The sequence below is a fragment of the Hetaerina americana genome, unplaced genomic scaffold (genome assembly GCF_022747635.1).
Source record: "Hetaerina americana unplaced genomic scaffold, ioHetAmer1.1.p SCAF_6, whole genome shotgun sequence".
Taxonomy (NCBI): Eukaryota; Metazoa; Arthropoda; class Insecta; order Odonata; family Calopterygidae; genus Hetaerina; species Hetaerina americana.
The window spans coordinates 38647526-38659000 of NW_027287205.1; positions in this window are offsets into that span (position 1 = coordinate 38647526).

Sequence of the window (11475 nt, forward strand, 5' to 3'; positions counted from 1 at the left end):
TTTATGCTTCTCTAAATTTAATTTAATCAACAATTTAACAGAATATATAGGTTATACAACCGAGAAAATTGAGAAACGATATTTAGTGATGAAAATTGCGCATTTCCATTATGCCCTGTTTTATTCATAGAAGAATATAGCTAGATAGGGAAGTTGGCAAGCGCATTCGCAGAAATAATCTGCAGTTAGTTGAAAGAATAGCCGTATGATGGTGCTCGTGGTATTTGAATCAGTGCATTGAAAGAAATGGTAACCACGGCCGTATGAATATACTGGGTAGAATCAACCCCAGCCGTACTCTGAATTAAGAGTACGGCTGAGGTTGATTATTCCCATAATACTTGAATCAGCGTTTGCATAGATAAATGCATGTGATATATAATGAGTATCCTGTTTTGAAATGAAATTATTGATATTGTAATTCTACACTCTTTGCCTGGGAAGACCAAGTCAATAATTTCATTTCAATGTGTTGTACAAATTCTGTAAAGTAAGGCCGGAGACAACAAATTTTATTCTGTTTTGAAGTCTCAGTGCGACAAATTTCCAAGTGGATCTAAGTTAGTCTAAAAATATATGCGTAAATTAACATTAAAATGCGTTCGATAGCATACTGCACTAAAAATCATAGAAATATCAAGAAAGAGGCATAAATGGAGTATAGAAAAATTACAAGTATTTTGGCAGGATGCATTTTCGAAAGAAAATAGATACTTGTTCAGCAATGATCAGAAATGGGAATGAGATAGTCGAAGTAATTGGACAATAAAAAAGAAAACATAGCAAACGAGGAAAAGAAATGCTTTAGATTTGTAAGAAGAGTAAGAAAAAAGGAGTGCCAGATAGTATTATTATTTGAAAAATGTTAGATACGAGTGGGTCGCGGTAGTCCAGGGGTATTAGTGCGTTTGTCTACAGAGGGGGGTGTGCCCGGGTTCGATTCCCGGGCAAGCCTCCCTGGGCAGCTGAAGCTCCATCCAAGCTTGGTGATTTTTCGGGTACCAGATCTTCCTGGGGAAACCGTAAGCGGCGCAGGGGAAGGAGCTGCGCCCCCTACCCTGATGTGCTTATTTCATACGCCAGGGGAATGGAAAGAATATACGTACGTGGAAGAATGTAAATTGGGTATCAGAATTATGGAAGGAGACGTAAGTGGCGGATTTAATATAACAGAATTTTTAAAATTCGAACGATATATGAGCGAAAATATTAGCCCGGTTGCGCAATAAGATCTATGAAATAAAAGTGTGGTCTGATGAATGTTTCCAAACCAATAATAGGGAAAAATAATATAATAAAGTGCGAGGAATCAATGAGTCTCATTTTACATTCTGCCAAAATAGTGTTAAGAGAGAGCAGTTTACAAGCTGGATGGATGGTGATCAAGAAGAAAGAAAATGAATGCAGGATATGAGCTGTTTGGTTTTATCAACGGAAAGAATCGGTAAAGGGTTGTTGAAAACTGTGGAAGATAGGTATCTAGCGACAGATTCATCACGCCTATGCTTTGAAGACCTTGATTAGACTTCCGATGGAGTGTTTGTGATGACATTAATTGAGATTTGGGCTTACGAAGTAATGAGTGAGCGGAGTAAGGTAGGAAGGGAGGCATAAGGCAGGGGGCTGTATATCACGAACGTTTCTTGAAAGTATCTGGAAGAGGAAGTGTGTTAAGGGTGTGAAAATACAGTAGCGAACTTGGAAGGCGGAAAAATAAGATGCATTGCATTTGTGGGCAATATGACAGTGATTACAGAGTTTCAAAAATGTTGAAGAGCATGATTCCTAAGAAAAAGTACCCGTGCCAAAGATAAGGAAGAAGAACAAACAGAAGTGAAAGGAAAGGCATGTGGATCGGAAGTGAAGAGCGGATAGGAAATTTTAAGAAATTCAGCCGATGGAGAAGTTTAAATACTTAGTAAATTGCCGAGGGAAATGGCTTGAAGTGCGAGACGGATAATAGGGATAGAATTTCATTCATTATCAAATGAGGTATATTTTTGGAAGATTCCTTATGCCTTGTTGTGTTTTTGGATCGCGAGAACTTCTCACATTCGACCTACATTATTTTCAATTGCATTTCTTCGTAACTTCTACCTTCCTTCGGGCTGTCTAAAAAGTCTACTCCGCTTACCTGCCATTCTCCTTTCTATAATGACTCTAAATATCCCACTGCCTCTTCATATTCCCACTGTCCACTTTTTCCGGGTTTCTCGGATTTCCTCGGTGAACTTCCTCTCTTCGCTCACCATGCTTAAAACTCCATCGCTTTTCTTCCCCTCTGTCCATTCGCCACCCACGCATCACAAAAACCTCCACTTCACGCTTATCCTCTTGCCTCAAAGATCAGATCAGTTTCACATCCGTGAACTGCTACTTCCATATTCAAGTGTTCACTTTATTTACATCCTAACTTCGTGTATTTACGTGTTCATCAATTCTCTTCCTCTTGTAAATTCAGGGAAAGATTAGGAATTGCTAAAATGAAATTAGAACAATTAAGAATTTGCTTATTAGCATTAATTGATGAAGGAATATACGTAATCATACTTGCTGGAAGGCTGTATTTGGACCTGTGGAGGAGTGAGATGAATTTAAGTGCATAAGGTTTTCTTTAAGGTAATCTACCGGTTAAGGTTTAACGGATTTTAAGAATTCCCCTCCAACTTTTATTCCTATCTCCCACTCTTTCCAGGCTTCTTCAATCATTTCCTCCACATTTGTATACGTTGAGCAGCACCGGTGATAATGGCAACCCTACCTTACACCTCTTCCTAACACTGCCCATTCGGACTCTCTGTCCCCCACTCGCACCTGAGCAGTTTGAAACGTGCAGATTGCGGATTAGCCTCCTGTCATTCCAATCTATTCCTATTTTCTGTAATATACTCGCACTCATTAGTTTTTCCAATTTATTATATCAAAAGCCTTTTCAAAATCAATGAATCAGGCTAATATCCTGATTGTATTCTATATTACTCTCAATTTGTGGTCTCATTACTGCAATGGCAACGTGCGTGCCTCTCGCCTTCTTGAACCCATACTAATCATCCCCTAAGTAATCATTCGCCTTGCCATGGGATATCAAACTTATTGTTCTGTAGTCCGCACATGATGTAGCCATTACCTTTTTCGGTGAAGGAAATAAGACTGGTCTCACAAAGTCTTCCGTCCAGATTCATTCCCTATGGATTCTACGAATCAGTCCATATAGATTCTTTCTCCCACATTTTCCTAAACCATTTAGTAGTTCCGCAGGAATTCTGCCTGCCCCCAAGGCCTTATTTGATTTCATCTCCCTTAATTTCACTTCTCGTATCCAATCGTTTAGTATGCCTGGACCTAAGCCACCTTCTTCTACGTCATCTTCTCCTGGTATGTATAAGCTTGTTGGCATAAGGTCTTTATCATACAGTTCCTCCATATATTCCTTCCATCTCTCTTGGGTCTTTTCTGTGTCAACTATTATCTTACTCGATTTATCTCTAACTGTTAGCACAGACCTTCCCTTCTTACTTCCCGATAGTGATTTAACCTTGCGGTATAGCGCCCCAATTCCACCCTTCCTCAGCAAACTTTCCATATCCTCGCACTGCGTCTTCTACCATGCTTCTTTTGATTCATTTGTTGCCCGTCTAAATTTCATATTTAACTCTTTGTACTTTCTTCTGCTTGACTCTGTTTCTGTCTTCCATTTTTTTCTCTCATCTATCTTTCCAATCATCTTATCCGTGATCCATGGTTTCCATGTTCTTTCCCCATTTACGATTCCTATAGTTTCTTTTGTGGCTTTTGATATCCCTTTTTTGATGTATCCCCATGTTTCCTGGATAGTACTCAGCTCTTTTCCCTCATTCATGATTTACTCTACCGGCTGCTGATACTTCTTCCTTGTCATTCCAGTAAATACTTCTACATTCCATTTTCTAATCCGCCGCCCCTACCTTATCTTTTTGAATCGGACGTTACGCGTCATAACTACTGAGTTGTGATCGGAGTCCGCATCCGCTCCTGGAAAACTGTGCAAAATGATCACACTGTTACTAAACCTGTGCCTAACCAGAATATGAACTAACTGACACCTTTCTGAGTAACCTGGCATTTTCCATGTACACCTGCGCCTTTTGTAGTGTCTAAACCAAGTGTTGGTGATGACTAAGCCCTGTCTCCTACAGAATTCAATTGCTTTCTTCCCACGATCATTCCTCATACATAAACCGTAGTCCCCCAACTCATCACCATCTCCTCCTTCGCCTACCGTCACATTCCAATCCCTTATCACTATCATGCTTTGTTCCTGCAGGAACACAGGCAAATGCGTCCTGTAACTGATCGTATATCCTATCGACTTCTTTCTACTTATGATTGCTCGGTGGAATGTATACCTGAACAATGACCAAGTTCGTCGGTTTTACTTTTTTCTCTACTAGTAATATTCTATCCGTTGCTTGCTCTATGCTGACTACGCTTCTTCCTACCTTTTAATTCAATCCAGCTCCAGGAGCATTTCTATTGCTCCAGGAGCAATTATCATTGCTCCCGCCAGCACAGCTCTAGGGGTCATCGGAACGCGCAAGCCCCTCCTCCGCGTCGAGGTTTTAGTCCATGGGAGGGATATACATATCGTATACATATATAAATCGAATAAAAAGATTTATACCATATTGGAAATAATTATGCAGAAATAAAATAAATTTCGATTGCCATATTGATTAAAATGTTGCTGTTTGAAATGTCGATAAAGTACTTTTGTAGGCTGATATGGGCTTCCCATTGCAACTTAATTTTTTTTACTTTTGGAATGGTTTTCATTCCAAATCCAGGTCTCGAAGCATGACTTCATACTCCGGGCACAGAATTTACTGTGCTTCTCTAACGGCTGTACCGTTTGTTGCGTCATTTTCAAGATACCGAAGTAGACACACACAAAGCATCTTGGTATAGGCTTATGAATACTCGGTTTCCTTACTTTCATATGCAATAGATTATCTTCTGCCAGATATCGAGACACTCCTCTTTTGGACCCCTGCTGTACCATATATATCTTCAGCGTAAATTCACTAACCCGCTCATATATGTTTTTCGCCCTGTTTTACCTAGATTTGTACCTTAGATAGAATTGATTGTAGTGTTGTGGCTTTGTGGTTTTTAATCATGTTAATGGTGATTCCCCACACTTACGTACTGAAATAATAAACGGTTTTGACGTCCTCACATAGCCATTAAAATAAAGTTCTTTTGTACTTAAAATAATGATGAAAATGCATCGGAACCGGTAAGAAATTTCAGTAAATAAGTGTGGACAATTTTCAAGTGTATTTCTCTTTGCTATACCTGAGCGCTCATTACGTCTTTCACGGCATTATTATGAATTCTCATCATTAGTTATGCTGTAAAACGGTAATGTGAACAATTACAATGTTTGTATAAAAAGTATCGATAGCGATTTTTCTTGTCGTGTGCGTGAAGCGCTGAACTCAGACCGTCGGTTAAGTGTGCATACGATCTCAGATTATATTGGCATTGATCAGATGACGGTGCATATGAGTATCACTGAAAATTTGGCGATGCGAAAGATCTGCGCTAAAGTCGTCCCCAAGGTCTTGACGGACGACCAGGAGCAGACTCGAATGTCAGCGTACGAAGACCTCCTGAAACGACATCGCGACGATTCCCCAACCCCCTAACAGTCCAGACTTGGTACCAGCAGATTATATCCTAATTAGCAAAAGTTAAATACTACCTCAAAGGACACCACCATGGGACCTTAAATGCCATCAAAGAAGCTTGCACGCGTACCCTTAAGGACCTTCCTGAATTCGCCTACGAGGGAGCCTTTTGAGTTGAGGAAGAACCGCTGGCAAAAGTGTGTCGACGCTCATTACTGTGAAGAATTTTGAGACATCGTAGCAATATTTGAAATAAATCTATTTTTCTGAAACTTTTCCCGATACTTATTACACAAACCATGAATATCCAGAAAGATAAAATATTTCACATCTGGACTTCGAAAATATGTGATAACTAACGCCATATGGTTGAAGAGCATCTTACGAAGATTGGAAAGCCATTATCAAGGGTTCTGTGTGAACTCTTTTGACATTTTTGTCTACCAGAGAATCTTTTTCTTATTTCTAATTGCATCTCATTCACGTATCCAGTAAAGGTAAGATGTTTTATTCAATTATATAACACTTATTCAGAATATAAATGGCTTAATATAAAGATGTGGCATTTTGGTATTTATGGCCGTTTCGAGGAAATTTAACAATTCTTGCCGTCCTGAGTTCGCTACGAAAAATTCCCATTTCTTTTCTTCGCAGGAAAATATTTCCCCCCGTTTCCGTTTAAAGTTTAGTGGAATGAAACAACATAGGTTTAGAACCGTGACCTTCACGGATTAAATGAGTCTATGAATTGAAACAAGTTCCGGAGTTCGATGTTGAAATTGCATAATTAAATCACAAATATTGTTATTTAATCTTAACTATTCGGAAACTATAATTTGTAATGACGAAGGATTCGAAAGCAGAGTTGAGTATGTCGTATCCTTTACCAATGCGGTTCTAAAAAAAAGATGTCGAAAAGAGGAAACAGCAATTCGGATGGAAAACGGAATTAAAATTATGAGAAATTGTGTGATAAATATAAAAATTATTAGCGTTCCTATTACTAACGCAACAGGGAGTGAAATTATTTTAACACGTGAACCAATTGTATAATAATAAATAATAATAATTTAAAAAATTTATTGCTCTGGGAGCAAAGTCCCTTGGAGCAGAATACATGTTACATTAGGTTTTGAAACCTATGGAGTGAAACAGGTTTACATAATGCATAGAATAAGGTAATTAAACCAGTCACAAAACATAATTTAACATCAGTTGAACTAAACATATAGTACAATATATACATACAAATACAAAGAACAATAGTTAAATATTTAGCCTGATAGAACAGTAATAAGATCATTTTGGTTGTGTGGTAGACAGATATTCAAACATGTTCCTGTTGAATTCCGGGTTTATAGGGACCCTACAGGTCAATACTTGTAGAAGTCTGCAATAGTTGGGGAACGAGATGGTGCGGTGGCTACCGTACTAGCTTCTCACCAAGAGGGCTCGGGTTCAAATCCCGGTGGTGTTGAATATATTTCAGAAGTATCTCGATCCCAACTTGAGGTGCTTTGTGGAGCGCACTTTGAGTGAGGACGCCGTCCGTCGGATGGGACGTTAAGCTGCGGACCCCTTGGCGCCTTTCGTTAAGAGTAGGCTAATGCCGACGCCGGGTTTCCCTCCACCCTTCATCCTTTCCTGTCCATCCCCTATGGCTCAAATGACCTCAGCGGTCAGTCGCCTCCCCTAAATACTACTATGTGAAAAGGAGGCTAACTTCATGGGATTGCTTTAATCTTCTGAATCGACCGGGCTTGTAGTAGTAACGAGAAGTGTCCAACCAATTTGCCTAATAATTAATTTGAACTTGAATACTCTCTTGCCATTCAACCATTGCCTGTCGGTAGAATACTTGCACATTGAGTCAATTGGAAGAGAATAAAGAGGCCCTGTGTTCTATTAAAAGTCACATGCTTAAATTGATACGTCCGTGAAACCGAAATTTCCCAGAACTCCTTCAAATGAAATAATATCATTGGTAGGCAAGGTAGCCAGTCGGGTAAAGTTGAGCATTTAAGATCAGAAGATTGCCTATCGGTGTGCAGATCCGTCGGAGGATAACGGAGAAAAAAATGTCTTCTCAACTTATAAGCGTGAATTGGGAATGCGAGAGGTGAGGAGAGGAATGGAGAAAATTAAATCGGTGGAAAGGAAAACAACCGATGAGGTTCTAGGCGATTATTGAGGGGATGCCTGGAAAGTGAAGCGGAGGAAGGAAAACAATAGGCATTTTGAATGGAATTAGGGCGGTAGATAGTATGTAGAGCTAAAGAACGAATTATCGTGCAGGGTGCGGTAGTATTATTTGATGATTTTAATTGGAAATTCCCGGTTATTCGTGTGAGGGGATACGAAGTTATTTTGCTTCATTTTTGTTAGGGTTTAGGCGTAAAGTAATGTATAGTTCCAGGGGTTATCAAAAGGCTACCATAACCCGGTAGACTGTTCTAAATAATAATTATAATTTGGCAATCTTATGAAAGAGTTTCGAAATGTTTGTTTCGTTTCAGTGTATGTTTTCTAATACCAATAAAAGTTTTCTTTCAAGATATATTAATTTTTTAGTTCAATTACTAATTGAAATAGCCGATAATCGTGAAAAACGCTTACGTCAAGCCAAAATATGCATTTCCTGTGAAAAAGGTGTTTGTTGGGTATGTTAATGATAGAGCTGATAATTACGCAAGAGAGATGAGCTTATATCTTAAGAAAATGAAAATGACCTTACGTAATTTAAAAGACGCCTTCATCCTTATGGAGGCTGACGGATGCGCAAGACACATGAATGGACCTGCTACTTGCACGGGAACGGATATGACGCGAGTAAAAATTTTCCTGGAATTTTCGGATCACATTTTCTTCCCTATCTTGGGTCGTGTCCCGCAGAGAACAGAATTATGACGTCACGATGACCGATGACGTGCCCCCCGTCGTCCAGCTGAGAGCCTGACGCCACAACCGTAGGGGTCAAATGAACGATCAAATGTCCTTTGCTGGCCACCGCCGACACTCTTGTCTACGTAGAGAAAAAAAAACCTTTCCCAATGAGCTCACCTCATCTATGGCCGCAGCCGTCGAGTCTTTACACTCGACAGGGTTAGAATTTTACGTCGAAATAATCCGCCTCGCAATGGATCAATGTAAAGATATCTTGCAGCAATGATCTTCAAGCGGAACCCATCGAGATGCATTGATCCTTTTAGTTTTGCCGAGACAAAATTAAAACCAACGCTCTGAAATCCAAGAATTTCCACGGCGTCTTTATACAATTGTATCTAGCGTGCCTAATTCCTTTCCTCGAAACGTAGGCCAAATAAAATTTGAACCCTTAATTCTAAATATACTAACTACCCGATTGCTTTTCTTCAATGGGAGCCTTGACCTTGCGAGCGAATGCAGCTTTCTCCGAATTTTATTTAGGTCGTCACCCCTTCAATTCTGTTCCAGTATCTTGTTTACTGGCGTTACCATGGTTTCTCTGGAACCAGGGGAGTAATTGCAGACGGTAGCGATTTCATACTTCTCAGAATGGTAAAATGATATTAAATGTCGGCTCGCTGATTTTGTTATTGTAACTGCGCTCCAACGCGAACACTCATCAATTTCCTGGGAAATTCTCAGGCAGTTGAGTAATGAGATAAATACCACTGGGATTTTCGAAATTGAATTCCAAGTAAATTATTAAGGGGAAAATAAGTTTTAAGGCTATGAAATGATAATACACCCGAAGTGGGTATTCTCACAAATAAAAATTATTGCAGCCGGAGGTATGTAATTTTGTGATTACCCGAGAATAAACACTTAAAATTCGCATGTACGCACGAAAATTCTCACGTCATCGTGGAGGTTAAAACGATGGAAAATATACCATCATTGGAGTGCATCTGCATTTATTTACCTCGATAATATACCTTCACTAACATAATACATCAAGGATAATTTTAATGAGAATATTAACACGGTGTTTAGAACAATCGCGTTGACCAAAACTCCACAGATATTCGAATAAATCTTATAGAAATTAAAGAAAACGAACGCACTAGTTCAGTGTAGTTTTAATTCGCCTCACAGAATACTCATATAATGATCAAAGTTTAAAATATCATTGAAATTTATTCAGATATTCCCGATGATTGACGAACCGATTTATGTAGCGGGGATGTCCAAATGAGCAACCGCAAGGCTTCAGTCCTCAGCCAAGCGCTTATCCATGACACCGGATAACGGAATGAACGAAATATATACTGTCCGAAAAGTATCCGACCAGCGTTTTTTTTAATTATATTTTAATTGTGAGGGTGTTGGGCACTACAAATTTTCTCCAAGATGTAAGGCGATCAACAAAGAATATTACGTTGAAGTTCTGGAAAGATTGCGTGATGTCATGAGAAGAAAACGACCACGTCTCTGGTCAAGTGGTGACTGGCTTCTTCATCACGATAACGCGCCAGCGCATTCACCTAAACTTGTCGAGCAATTTTTGGCGAAACACACGACTGTACAGCTCCGCACAGTCCCGACATAGCTCCCTGCGACTTTTGGATGCTCCCAAAATTTAAAATGGCGCTCAAATGAAAGCGGTTCGACGACATCGAGGAGATTCAGAGTAATGCGACGTGCGAACTGAAGGCCGTTCCAAAATCTGCGTTCGAGGACTGCTTTAAGATTTGGAAGCACCGTGGGAGCGTGCGGTTTAATCAAATTGGGACTAATTCGAAGGATGCCACGGCCCGGATGACGAAGATTAGTATCAATGCAGAGATTTGAACGCAGGTCGGATAGTTTTCGGACGTACCTCGAAAGTCGTGAAAATCATACCACAAGGCCAACGGCTGAGTGGAAATAGAATTTAAAAAATCAATCAAGAGATGGGTGATTTATGAGTGGTATGGGAATAGAAAGAGTTGTTATAATTCGAGACTGAGGTAAGTACCGACTATATGGACGAAACAATAAACCTGCTTTACATCTTCAACTATCATTTCCCGCATCTGCGCTATCACTTTCCGGCATGGAACGCTGCTTAGCAACTGTAGTTTACAGATATATCTCCATATTAAATCAAAGTTCATGATGGAAACGGGCCATTGATTATTTGGAAAGAGAATTTTTTCGAAATTGAATTGATGGTAACATTTTGAGGGTAAGTACCACAGCAGGTAAAAATAACTTCGTACTCTCTAAATTTACTTCCGCGCCATACGCTGCAAGGGCATATGGCGGGGGGTGATAGGACTAGTGTCAATTACGCTTGTTTCTTGTACATAAATATGTAATAAACTCTTTAAAACTTTTTTTTTAATTCAGATTTCAAACATATGAGTCGTGTTCAAGTGCCATCGCCTTCGGTTCGTTTGTATCCACATTATGAGAGTAAAGCAATTAACTGGGAAAAAATAATAAAATAGCCTTTTTACCTTGTATGACTCATTAAGTCGAATTTACGGTCTATGCTTTTCACTTTTTAATGGTGTAAATATTCAAAAGTTCGTTCGTCACACAATAAAAGTATTTTGCAGGGATCGAAATGGAACGGTGGCTATCGTGCTGGCTTCCTACCCAGATGGCCCCGGTTCAAATCCCGGCGGTATTGAATATTTTTCAGAGGTATCTCGATACCTACTTGAGGTTCTTTGTGCAGGGCACTTTGAGTGAGCACGCGGTCCGTCGGATGGGACGTTAAGCTGCGGACCCCTTGGCGCCTTTCGTAAAGAGTAGGCTAATGCCGACGCCGGATTTCTCTCCACCCTTCATCCTTTACTGTCCACCCCTGATGGTGCAAATGACCTCAGCTGTCGGT